This window comes from Thalassophryne amazonica, chromosome 3, assembly GCF_902500255.1.
Source record: "Thalassophryne amazonica chromosome 3, fThaAma1.1, whole genome shotgun sequence".
Lineage (NCBI taxonomy): Eukaryota > Metazoa > Chordata > Actinopteri > Batrachoidiformes > Batrachoididae > Thalassophryne > Thalassophryne amazonica.
In genome coordinates this window covers 118,770,027-118,783,645 of record NC_047105.1, presented here as the reverse complement: position 1 = coordinate 118,783,645, position 13,619 = coordinate 118,770,027, and the positions used below count along the sequence as shown (strand labels likewise).

The 13,619-nt window shown below is 44.1% G+C and overlaps 1 protein-coding gene across 1 annotated transcript in view; it reads right to left on the bottom strand.

Moving 5' to 3' along the window:
- Nucleotides 1-13,619, bottom strand: part of iqsec1b (IQ motif and Sec7 domain ArfGEF 1b) — a 741,654-nt gene that overhangs the window by 125,333 nt on the left and 602,702 nt on the right.

The following is a 13,619-nucleotide window of genomic DNA, read 5'->3' as shown; positions in this document are numbered from 1 at the left end:
GGCGCTGAGTACCCGTCCAGCAGGCTGTACAACCTCTCACGTCCTGAGCGCGAATCAATGGAGACCTACATCCGGGACTCATTAGCTGCTGGGCTGATCCGGAATTCCACCTCCCCGATGGGTGCAGGTTTCTTTTTTGTGGGCAAGAAAGACGGCGGACTCCGTCCATGCATTGATTACAAGGGATTGAACGACATAACAGTTCGTAATCGATACCCTTTACCCCTGTTGGATTCAGTGTTCACACCCCTGCATGGAGCCCAAATTTTCACCAAACTGGACCTTAGGAATGTGTATCACCTGGTTCGGATCCGGAAGGGAGACGAATGGAAGACGGCATTTAACACCCATTGGGTCATTTTGAGTACCTGGTCATGCCGTTCGGCCTCACTAACGCCCCCGCGACGTTCCAAGCATTGGTAAACAACGTCTTGCGGGACTTCCTGCACCAATTCGTCTTCGTATATCTGGATGACATACTCATCTTTTCCCTGGACCCTGAGACTCATGTCCAGCATGTACGTCAGGTCCTGCAGCGGTTGTTGGAGAACCGGCTGTTTGTGAAGGGTGAGAAGTGTGAGTTTCACCGCACCTCTTTGTCCTTCCTGGGGTTTATCATCTCCTCCAACTCCGTCGCCCCTGATCCGGCCAAGGTTGCGGCGGTGAGAGATTGGCCCCAACCAACAAGCCGTAGGAAGCTGCAATAGTTCCTCGGCTTTGCAAATTTCTACAGGAGGTTCATTAAGGGCTACAGTCAGGTAGTTAGCCCCCTGACAGCCCTGACCTCTCCAAAAGTCCCCTTCACCTGGTCGGATCCGCGTTCAAGGAGTTGAAATGCCGGTTCTCGACTGCACCAGTTCTGGTGCAGCCCGACCCTAGCCGCCAGTTTGTGGTTGAAGTGGACGCCTCTGACTCAGGGATAGGAGCCGTGCTATCCCAGAGCGGAGAGACCGATAAGGTTCTTCACCCGTGTGCCTACTTTTCTCGCAGGTTGACCCCCGCTGAACAGAACTATGACGTCGGCAATCGGGAACTCCTTGCGGTGAAAGAGGCTCTTGAAGAGTGGAGACACCTGTTGGAGGGAGCGTCTGTGCCGTTCACGGTTTTCACTGACCATCGGAACCTGGAGTATATCAGGACCGCCAGGCGGCTGAACCCCAGGCAAGCCCGCTGGTCACTGTTCTTCGGACGTTTTGACTTCCGGATCACCTATCGCCCGGGACCAAGAACCAGAGATCGGATGCCTTGTCCTGGGTACATGAAGACGAAGTTAAAACTGAGCTGTCGGATCCACCGGAGCCCATCATTCCGGAGTCCACTATCGTGGCCACCCTCACCTGGGACGTGGAGAAGACCGTCCGGGAGGCCCTGGCACAGAGCACGGATCCCGGAACTGGGCCGAAGAACCGTCTATACGTCCCACCAGAGGCCAGAGCTGCAGTATTGGATTTCTGTCACGGTTCCAAGCGCTCCTGTCATCCAGGGGTGCGAAGGACCGTGGCAGTTGTCCGGCAGCGCTTCTGGTGGGCGTCTATGGAGGCCGACGTCCGGGAGTATATCCAGGCCTGCACCACCTGTGCCAGGGGCAAGGCAGACCACAAAAGGTCCCAAGGACTTCTCCAGCCGCTTCCTGTGCCTCATCGCCCCTGGTCCCATATCGGCCTGGATTTCGTCACGGGCCTCCCGCTGTCTCAGGGCAACACCACCATCCTCACGATAGTGGACCAATTCTCCAAGGCAGCCCACTTCGTGGCCCTCCCGAAGCTCCCAACGGCCCAGGAGACAGCAGATCTCCTGGTCCACCACGTCGTCCGTCTGCATGGGATACCAACTGACGTAGTCTTGGATCGTGTTCCCCAGTTTTCCTCTCAAGTCTGGAGGAGTTTCTGCAGAGAACTGGGGGCCACCGTGAGCCTCTCATCCGGGTACCACTCACAGACGAACGGACAGGCAGAACGGGCCAACCAAGAGTTGGAACAGACCCTCCGCTGTGTGACATCCGCGCACCTGACGGCCTGGAGTACCCATCTGGCCTGGATCGAGTATGCACATAACAGCCAGGTGTCTTCTGCCACCGGCCTCTCCCCATTTGAGGTGTGTCTGGGGTACCAGCCCCTATTGTTTCCCGTGGTGGAGGGAGAGGTCGGTGTGCCCTCGGTCCAGGCCCACCTGCGGAGGTGCCGTCGGGTGTGGCGCACCGCCCAGCCCCTGCATACCACCGCCCGGCCCCTGCATACCAGCCCGGGCAGGAGGTGTGGTTTTCAATGAAGGACATCCCCCTCCAAGTGGACTCCCCTAAGTTGAAAGACAGGTACATTGGACCATTTAAAATCCTCAAGATCCTCAGCTCTGCCGCAGTGAAGCTCCAACTCCCGGCTTCACTGCGGATCCATCCAGTTTTCCATGTGTCCAGACTGAAACCACACCACACCTCATCCCTCTGTGCTCCTGGTCCGGCGCCCCCTCCTGCCCAGATCATTGACGGGGAGCCGGCTTGGACAGTGCGCCGGCTCCTGGACGTCCGTCGTAAGGGCCGGGGGTTCCAGTATTTGGTGGACTGGGAGGGGTATGGACCCGAAGAACGCTCCTGGGTGAAGAGGAGCTTCATCCTGGATCCGGCCCTCCTGGCCAATTTCTACCGCCGACACCCGGATAAACCTGGTCGGGCGCCAGGAGGCGCCCGTTGAGGGGGGGGTCCTGTTGTGTGGGCCGCCAGAAGAGGAGGTACTGCTGGCCCACCACCAGAGGGCACCCTGCCTGAAGTGCGGGCTTCAGGCACGAGAGGGCGCTGCCGCCACGGACACAGCCGGGGGTGACAGCTGTCACTCATTATCTCATGACAGCTGTCACCCATTTACACTTCATCATACTACTCCATAAAACCCGGACGTCATCTCCACCTCGTTGCCGAGATATCATCTACCTGTGAAGGTAATATTCTCTGCTGAACTAAAACATTGAGTAATACTCTGAACTTCTTTGCAGCCGTTTTCCTGTAAGTGTTGCCTTATCTGTGGGATTGGCGTTTGGTGTGATCAGCGACGGCTTCGCTTCACACTCCAACCAGATAAGTGGATTAACAGGAGTGTGTGATTAGAGGTGGAGGTGACTTTCCACCTTCTGACTGTTTTTGTTACTGGGTGTGCACACACCCACATCTCACTGTTTGTGCTCCTCGCCAGCAGTACCAGATCCGACAGTCGGGGACGGTGATCACCTAGGAATTCGGGACTTGGCGGCTCCAGTATTCACCAGGTTCGGTGGCGGCGGAAATCGTGTGGTTCCGGCTCTTCTCAGGGCAGACGTCTTCTACCCTCGAGTCTGCCCACACGTCACCTTTGTGTATTGACTGCTATCAGATTCTGAGATTGTCTGTATACTCGTTGTGCACATTCACAACATTAAATTGTTACCTTTTGGCTCATCTATTGACCGTTCATTTGCGCCCCCTGTTGTGGGTCCGTGTCACTACACTTTCCCCAACACTCACAGGCGAATGACGCAACCGACAGGCGTGGAAAAACTCACTCATGCGCACGAGGGTTCAAGCTTGTCTGACGCAATCACACGTGATTCAAATCCATATGGTTTTTGAAAAAAATAATAAGGTGGGATACTTTTCTAATAGACCTCGTATATATATATGAGACAGAACTACCATCGACTCATACAATAATAATTCTTCTAAATAGTCATTCTCTGAATAAATGTGGGGAACTTATTGACATATGAAAATGACTCAAGGAATGACACCAGCAATATCAAAAAAAAAATAAATTGATTGACAATACTAATAATATTATTATTGTCATTATTACTAACTATTATGCTGGGAATTCTTCTTCTTCTTCTTCTTCTTATTATTATTATTATAGATATTCATCACTAATATATGACATCAATTACATAATAATAAAAAAGGAATATTGGTCACACTCGGTAGTGGTAATAACGTATGGGTGTTTGGGGGGTAGGGATTAAATAAGCTCGTCTTCTTCCCACCCCTTTTCAGGCTAATTGCGCGTGTATGTATGTATGTTTGTTCATATGTATTTCCTGTTCCTTTCAACCCAATGTGGGTAAATGTAAATGTGAAAGAAATGCTTATTTTGTAAAGCTCAAAATAAATAATCAATCAATCAATATATAGGTATATATATATATATATATATATGTGTGTGTGTGTGTGTGTATGTATGTGTATGTATATATGTGTGTATATGTATGTATGTGTATATGTATGTATATGTGTACGATATGTATATATGTGTCAGGGTTCCTGAACGAGTGGCAGTACATCCAGTGACTGAAAAGAAAAATCAATAGAGCAAATAAAGGACAGAGACAAAACTAAAATGGCACTAACAATGAGGCAAAAGAAAACAACCAAACTGAAAATCACCGGCCAGGGTCACAGACAGATGGCAAAACCATAACAGGAGCCCGGAGGGGTCCAAACCATGACATCACCCCCCCCCCAAGGCGACCGGCACCGACGGCCGACAGGTCCCCCCCAAAAAAACATAGCAGGAGGCAGCACAGGGGCGCCGAATACGGGAGGGGTGGAGGGGGCTGGAAGGTGGGCGTAATAAAACAGGCAGTAGGACATGGATTCCTGAGACCAACTCCCGGTCAAGGGCATGCCGGGTTGTCGGCAGTAAGGTGGATTAAAACCCAAAACATTGCCAGGAGGGAGGCCAGGCAGCAGGTAAACCACAACAGGCAAAGTGGAAGAACAGTAAAACACAATGGCCATTGGCCAGCTGAGAGAATGGCAGAGAGTAAACAGAAAGCCATGTGGGGTAAACAAAAAAACACGGAAGAGTCAGGGGCTCGGCCGTGGAGCCTACTAAAGCCCATGGGCAACTTAATGGACTGGCTGTGAGGCCAATCAAGGGCTCCGGTCGAGTCCAGGGGACGGCTGTTAGAACGGAGAGGAACCGTGGCTGATTTGGGAGAAGGACCGGGGGCTGACAAAGACTTGGCAAAACATAACCCCTTTCTGGTAACGGATTTCTGGTGAAAAGCATGACAGAAGGATAAACATAACCTAACCATGGAACCAAAAGAGGCAAGAGCACGTTTCAGGGTGGGGTACATAAGTCGGAAAAATACCCTAACCAACAAAACCCCAATCAACCAATAAAGCAACATTGAAGAACATGAATAGACAGAAAACATGGAAAACAACAAACCAACAAAAATAGAACAAAATATGCGAAAAACCCCATAATATAGCCTGTTCCAGCGGCAACCAATAATTACAAGGCAAAAAACAGCACCATAAAGAAAGTGAACAGGGGAAAAACAAAAGAAACAAATTCGCTTAAGAAAGGGGCATAACCGTTTGTTATCAGGGTGAAAGAAAAGTAACAAACTAGCAAAAGAACCAAATCTGATGCAAAAATTAGAAAAAACTGAACACAAAAGATGAAAAACTCCATGAAACTGACTCGGAGTGTAATCAAAAATATACAGACCAATAAAAGAGCCACAAAAGGTGCCAACAGAAAACTGATATGAGAAATGATCCTGCTTCTTCAAAGACTTAAGAAAAAAACAAAAGGCTGAGAGGCAAAACTGTAGTGACCTGAAAAAACAAATGATTAGCTAGAGACCCATACTTAAAGAAAAACTGCTTGATTAAAAAAAAACAGAAAGCAAAAGAATCCACTAAACCAACGCTGAGGGTGCACAAACACAGACAACTTAAAGAGGGACTCTAGAAGAAACTTCATTGAGCAACAGCATGGAGAGACAATCTGTTTCATAAAACTATGCAAGCTGTGGGGGCCCAGAAAAATAAGGAACTCCAAAAACAAAACATTAAGCACATGATTGCAATAAATTTGGCATTAGGCTGATCCAATGATACATCTGTTGACTGAGAGAAAAAACAGAAAAACCTCACAAAAACAAAAAAACAATGATAAACTAACTTTCCATACTGTGAAGTTCTCTGGGAGCACCTTCAGGGACGATACTGATGCTTGAGTTGAGCGTGAGCTCTCTGGAGTTGTCAGTAGAGCTGGTTCATTTGGAGAAGAGCATGCTGTGGAGGTCTGAGAAGGTCCTTGCGCTTGTGAACATGCTGCTGGTGGAGTGAGAAACGCTGGTGAGTCCTGGAACATGGGCGCGGTGATCGTTCCCAGTGGTGTGCTGAATAGCGGCAGTGTGGACACTCTCCTGCTTCTGCCAATGATGCGTGAAAAGAGAGCGACTTTGCTTGTTCCTGTGGAGTGAACGCCAGGCATTTTGCTGCAGACAGTGCGTGGGAAATGAGCGGCTCCGTTTGTTCCAGAGGCATGCGTGCTGGGGCTGCTTGAAACGTACGTGGAGTGGGCTCTGGAGGTTTCTCAGCGGGCGTGGTTGGTTTCACTTGCTTCGGAGGTGCGCGCATTGGTGCTGCTTGACGCGTGCGTGGAGTGATCGGCTCCACTGGCTGCTGAAGCATGTGCGCTGGAGTTGCTTGAAGCGTACATGGAGTGGGCTGTGGAGATTTCCCTGTGTTCGTAATCGGCTCCACTTGCTGCTGAAGTGTGCGCGCTGGAGTTGCTTGAAGCGTACGAGGAGTGGGCTGTGGAGGTTTCTCAGTGGGCGTGGCTGGGCTTGGTGCTGAGCACGACCACATATCCGGTCTTTCAGGCCGATTAGGTGCAGCCTGCTTTAGCGCAAGACTGCGCTGGAGTGGTGCCGCAGCGACGTCTGACAGGGTTATTACTCAGGGTGCTTCAGAACAGGCGGCATAAATGTCTTCTTCATATAAAAAGTCGATGGGGTCCTCGATGCATGGAGGTACCCAACCCAGCTTGAACTGTGTCTTGATGTCAGCTAGTTCAGGAAAGGTTGTCAAAACATCAGGCTCAGACTGCAGGAGCTGCTCGAGTGCCGACAGAACTCGCTGCTTGCTCAGTCGACTTGGACTGTCCTGGTATTCAAAAAACAAGTCCTGTATCTTGAATAAAACAGTTGTCATACCCTGGAGCTCTAACACCTCTGCCTCTGAGGAATCATCAGCATCCTCATCACCGTCATCATCGTCATCATCCAGGTCAGTCCAGTCCGACTCATTGTCAGGAGGTTGATGTTCTGAAGGCAGGTACAGCTCGGGATGCCTCACCCAGTCGGGGAGTTTCTTCTCAGTGAATATGCTGTCCAGGTCCTCAAGTTCAGGAAAGATGTCATATAGCCAGGTGTTGGCTTCAAGAAGTTCCCATGCTTGATCCAAAGAATCGAACTTCTCCTTCGGAGAGTAGCAGTCACGAAAGCACACAAAAAAGAAATTGAGGTCAGAGAAAATCTTTATGGTGACAATGTCCAGGTTCATAATGGCAGTCTGCAGGATGAAGCTTGAGTCTGCTGTGCCCAGGTGTGGCTAGTTCGTTCTGTCAGGGTTCCTGAACGAGTGGCACAAAAGGAGGAGGACACAAATGCAGACCCACAGACAGAAATGAGGGAATAATCAAAAGGCTTTATCTGGAGGCTAAGCAGTGGTTCGGTACACGGGTAGGCAGACAGCGATACAAAGGTAACAGGCAGACGTTGGGCTGAGGTATAGTCAAAAACAAGCAATGTTCAAAAACACAGTGAGGCAGAGTAGGCAGGCAGAGACAAGCGCAGAGTCCAAAAAATAAGCAAAGTCATCCACAGTAAAGGCAACCAGTTCTAAGTCAGAACTACGGCGTGAAAAAGACCAAAAAGGGCTCGGACGAGGGCAGAAGCACAAGACATGGAGCACAACAAACTGGCAGTGAAAAACATGAAAGACAGGGCTTAAATGCAGGTGGGGTAATCAGGACGTGATAGGAGTCAGGTGTGGAGAAGGTGAGGACATGACAAAGATGAGTCCAGCAGGTGCAAGAGAGTGCAGGAAAGTGAAACTTTACTAAACAGAAGCAGAGTGAAAGCTGGGGCAAGAGAGTGCAGGAGAGTGAAGCTAGATAAACAGAAACATCAGTGACAAAAACTAGAAAATAAAATGAGACCAAAATAATACAACAAGGAAAAAGATCAAGACTAAACTAGAACGGAACTACATGTGGCAAAAATATGTAAACTGACAGTACATCCAGTGACTGAAAAGAAAAATCAATAGAGCAAATAAAGGACAGAGACAAAACTAAAACGTCACTAACAATGAGGCAAAAGAAAACAACCAAACTGAAAATCACCGGCCAGGGTCACAGACAGATGGCAAAACCATAACAGGAGCCCGGAGGGGTCCAAACCATGACAATATGTATATGTATGTATGTGTATAGGTATGTATGTATGTGTAGGTATATGTATATATATATTTATTTATGTGTTAGTGGGTATGTATATAGGTATATATGTGAGTAGGTATATGGGTGTGTGTGTGTGTATATATATATATATATATATATATATATATATATATAATATACTATATATATAATAATATATAATATACTTATACATGAATTGAAGTGTAATTGAATATTGAAGTGTATGTCTGTGTGTTGATATGTAGTGTGTTGTGAATTTGTGTTTATGTTATTATGACTGTTATAATTGTTGGACTTGTACTAGCGGGGGTGGGCGTTCATAAGCTTTGCTTCTGCCCACACCCTTTCGGACTCACAGGCTTTGTTTATATAACATTCATGTTATTTGTATGTTTCTGTTTTTTCGGATTTGTGTGTGTGTGCCGAATAAATCCATTCATTCATTCATTCATTCATTCATTCATATCATGCCTGTAATAGTTTCTTATTGAGACCAAACTTAAAATAAAAATGCATTAGGAAATGTTAGCTTCCAAATGTAGCTCCATGGAGTGCTACAGAAATACTTTAAAGTCCAAAATAAGTGCAGCTAATGACTGCTAAAGCTAGCAACATTAGAAACAGAAGAAGAGCAGTTGTCAGTTCTGTGGTGGTAAATGCAGAACACGATAACATCAACACACCTACATAAATTTTAAAATGAGGTACGTTGTAATGGGAAACAACATGAGTAGGTTATGTACTAGAGGTGGGCGAAACCGGGAATTTTGGTATTGATCTGATACCAAGTAAATACAGGCCCAGTATCGCCGATATCGATACCGATACCAATACCGATACCAATACCGATACCAATACATTTTCATAATTACACTTCATAGATCCAAAGATCCAAAAGACCTACGATAGAATTTCGCCAAACATTGTACGTGACAACAAAATACTTTATTATCACAATCAACATTTTTGTTTAAAAAAAATCACTCAACATAACTTAAAACAAAATCTCCTGAGGTAGAGGGCTGACAAACCACAATACAAGGGTGTGCTGCTCCATGTTGTGTGACACAGCGCAGCGCTGCTCTTACAGACAGAAAGTAGACTTTGATGAATCTGCATGCGCAGCAGTCAGTGTGTGCGGGAGAGAAAAAAAGCTTGAGTATCGATCTTTTTACGAGTATCGTTCAATATCAATACCAGCGTTGGTATCGATATTATCGATATTAGGATCGATCCGCCCACCTCTATTATGTACTACAAAATGGTGCCCATCAAAGTGAAGGTGTTGTCATTTTCCGCTTTTCATAACCATGACATTTGGTCATCTTGGGGTCATGTCAAACATCACGCATCAGTGTCGATTTTGAGTGCATTACCTCCTCAGTACAATGCTACCATGCATAAAGCTGGAGCTTTAGTCTTTCTGGAAGATGTGGTGGTTACAAAATAACAGCTGTCAAAGTGTGGCGGTCAGACAGACAGAATTTGCCGGTCCAACAGACAGGCTTACTACAGACATGCACAAAATAATATACTAAAAACAATAAAAAGTTGTGGGTAAAAATATGGACCGTTGTGGCAAATATACAACGTAGAATCTGGGGTCAACTAGAGTTCTGGCTTATTGTTGCATTGGACTGAGGCTATGTTCACATTACTGGTTGAAGTTGCTTGGATGTGATAAAGTATTGCTCACACTGAGCCACTTACATAGCTGGACTATCTGACGTTTTGCAGTGTCACTATTTTGATTATCTGTTAGATCACTAAGCTCAACTTTATTTATAGAGCACTTTCAAACACCCAACTGAAAGAAAGTGCTGTACATGGGAGTCAAACAAAGCAACCCAACAACAATAAAAACAGCAATGAACAAATAAAAACAAATAAAACAGAGCAAAGTTTCATACTATGTTAAAAGTAGGGATGAGCGAGTACACCACCATCTGTATCTGTATCTGTTCATTCAACTAAATTGGCTGTATCCATATCTGTACTCCTTGTGGGCGTGGCCTAAAACAGAAGTGGGCTAGGTTTAACCCAAAATGGTTAGGGCTTAAATCTGTACATTATTTCAAGTCTGAAATTGATATGGATTGATCAGAAGTGGCTATATTTATTGTTTATTTGAAAACTATTGACAGAACAGCCTCAAAACTGAGATTCCAATCAATGTTTTTGATCACAAAAGTAAGAGAACTATTTACAGAACAACTTTTTATGAACTTAGAACATAAATATTCTTAAGTCTATGAATGAATATTTACAGATCAGCCTCAGAATTGAGATTCAATACTTTTTTATCACAATAGTACAGGAACTATTTATAGAACACATTTTATTTTTATACACCCAGATATGTTTTTGACCACAATAGTAAAGGAACTACTTTACAGAACAAGTTTTTTTGTATAAACTCAGAACATGAATATGTTTTTGATCACAATAGTAAAGGAACTATTTTACAGAACAAGTTTTTTTTTTAATAAACTCAGAACATAAATATTCTTAAGTGTATGAATGAATAACAGATCAGCCTCAGAATTGACATTCAATGTAGTAGGAAATTATGAACTACTAAGTATGCATGAACAAGAGTTGTCATACTCTTGTCATACTTGTCATACTCAACTTCCTTTTTTAATTTTATGATCAAACTCTGATTTTTTTCAATGATTTATTTATTTTTACTACCTAACGTTGGCATTTTTTTCCACACAAAGTTAAACAATATTGATTAAGGTGTGCCTGTGTGTGCATGTGTGTCTGTGTGTGCAAGACTGTCTGTGTGTGCATGTGTGTGTGACTGAGTGACTGTGTGAGAGGGAGAGAGGTTCTTCGACTGACCAATTTATTTTTATGAACTGCAGTGAGAAAGTGTCAGATACTGCATGCAGTCATATTCAATAAAAATATTAATATAGGCTACTTTGTGTGTTCAGCTATATGTGTGTATGTGTGTAAGTGGTGTGTAAGACTGTTTATTTTTTAATGATCTGTTGAACTTGGTGATTCATGCAAACATCCAGTGATGGCAAACAGGAAAATAATATGTCAGCCTTATTCACTGTATTCTTCTCAAAAGCACTGCATTCAGTACGAGCAAAGTTTTCCAACTGACTTTATATCACCAGCCAAACTCAGAGCAAAGAAACGGTTAAAAAAAAACAAACAAAAAAAAAACGACCGGAGTAGAGGCAGTTACCGACAAGACATGAGCCATTTTCAGCTGTCTTGTCAAATGCACCGCATACGATACGAAACAAGTTCACCAAGTAACTTTAAATATCATACAAACTGAAAAAGAGGCGAGCTGAAGAAAACTTAGGTAGAATCAAACCAAGCACAGAGAGCAGATCCTGTCAGTGTGTGTGAGAGAAGCTGCAGACAGATGTCACACTCTCATGAGCACCACTAGCTTAGCTTATGACAAGCTAAAAATGGACGCTCTTGTTATGGCTTAACAACTGTCCAGTTTCTGGGTATACTGTGTTAGTACGCTCCCGTGGCTGACGTGCTTGATGAATTCCTGCGCAAAAAGTAGTTCCCAGATAATTGTGATATATTCCTGTGAGATAATGAGTATATCTCATCTAAATCAATTCTAAAATTTACCAGTAATAAAATTATAAAGATAACTGAAGTTTTAAGAGTGGCCGTAATAAATATTTAAGAAACTTAAAGTTTATGAACAACTTCACCTGTTATTGCTCAAGCACATTGTAAACATTGACACAAAGGAGTTTGATGCGGAAGAGTTCAGAAAGATACAACTGGAATGTTTTGATTTCCATTTACAGTTGGCGAAGAAAGACTTGGGCAAGGGTGTAGCACCAAATTCTGGGCCCTAGGTACTAGCCATATTGGAACCCCCCCCCCCCCCCCCCCCCCCACACACACACTGTTATATTCTTTTTTGTTAACGCAAACACCAAATTTCTTTTTTTCTCTTCTTTTTTGAAATCTGGACTTTGATTTTTTTTAGGAAAGGCATATTTTATTTCAGCCTAAACACTAGGGCTGCAACTAATGATTATTTTACTAATCAGTTCATCGGTCGATTATTTTTTTGATTAATCGTTTTGTTTTGTTTTTTTTTTACTTACATGTGAGTTTTGCCATTATTTCTTTAAGTGAGTTATTATTAAAAGGCCTTTATCACGCAACATCAACGTTTGAGCTTGTAACAAAGTTATGTTATATTCTCGTCAGAAACATACCTGGAGTAGTGTTTTGTTTTATTTTGCACATACATACATCACCGACACGCCACAAAGAGATTTCTATCAGGTTTCACCCGATTATGCACATTTTTAGATGCCTACAGCAGCTATCTCAACCACTGACAACATATTACAGCAAGAGTCCACAAAAGTATTTTAAAGGCCTGACTAAAGTGTAATATGTTATATTTAATAAGATATTTTAATGAAAAAAGACACAAATGTGCAGTTCACTGCATTTTATTTTTTTCTTGTGTAAAAACTTGTCATTAAAGTTAAATAAAACAGGGATGAAGTGGAGGTGTAAGAGTCACTAGGTGTTCACAGGAAACACTTATTTCTATATTTATTTATTTATGTTCATTGTTAGTTGGTTTAATCTTTTCTGTTTTGTTTTATCAGATTCTTTTTGTCCGTTTCTCTAAAACTGTATTGTGGCATTATTAGTTATTATTACTATTATTGTTGTTGTTGCTATTATTATTATTGATATATAACTAAAAATAAATGAATAAAATATTACAATTTGTAATACATTTGACTCTTTTATGACAACAAACACTGAGCCATGAATTATTATACAGAAAACAAATGTGCTGACAGCTGCAACAGCTTAATGCTAACTTTAACATTGAAAACGCCATAGACATGCTAACTCGTTAGCATCAGCCCCTCAGAGACCTTTCAATATTACTGTTAGAGCAGAATTATCTTTTGCAACATTTATACATTAATTCTAATTATATTCTTTTACAACATGAATTGTATGGACATTAATAACATGCAACACAAAAATGCATATAATGCCAGTTTTTGGACTTCCCCCCCACATCCTCTGGGCCCTGGGTACATAGTACCCTTTACCCCCCCAGTCCGACGCCCCTGGACTTGGGTATTAACTTTGTGTTAAAGTCAGAATAAGAAGCTGCACTAAAAGAGATCTATTTGGGAAGAGACACATTCTGTGTGAGTGGCATGCTGAGCAGGGTGGCGAAAGTAGTCTGGCAAGCTCAATCTGTGGGTGCGAGCTATCCCACAATGCCAAAATAGCAGAGATGTCGGTCCAGTGAGAGCAGCACTCTGAGCAGGGTGGACAGACGTGTCTGTGTAGGGAGGGACGGGCACTGTGTGTAACTGGCCAGTCACA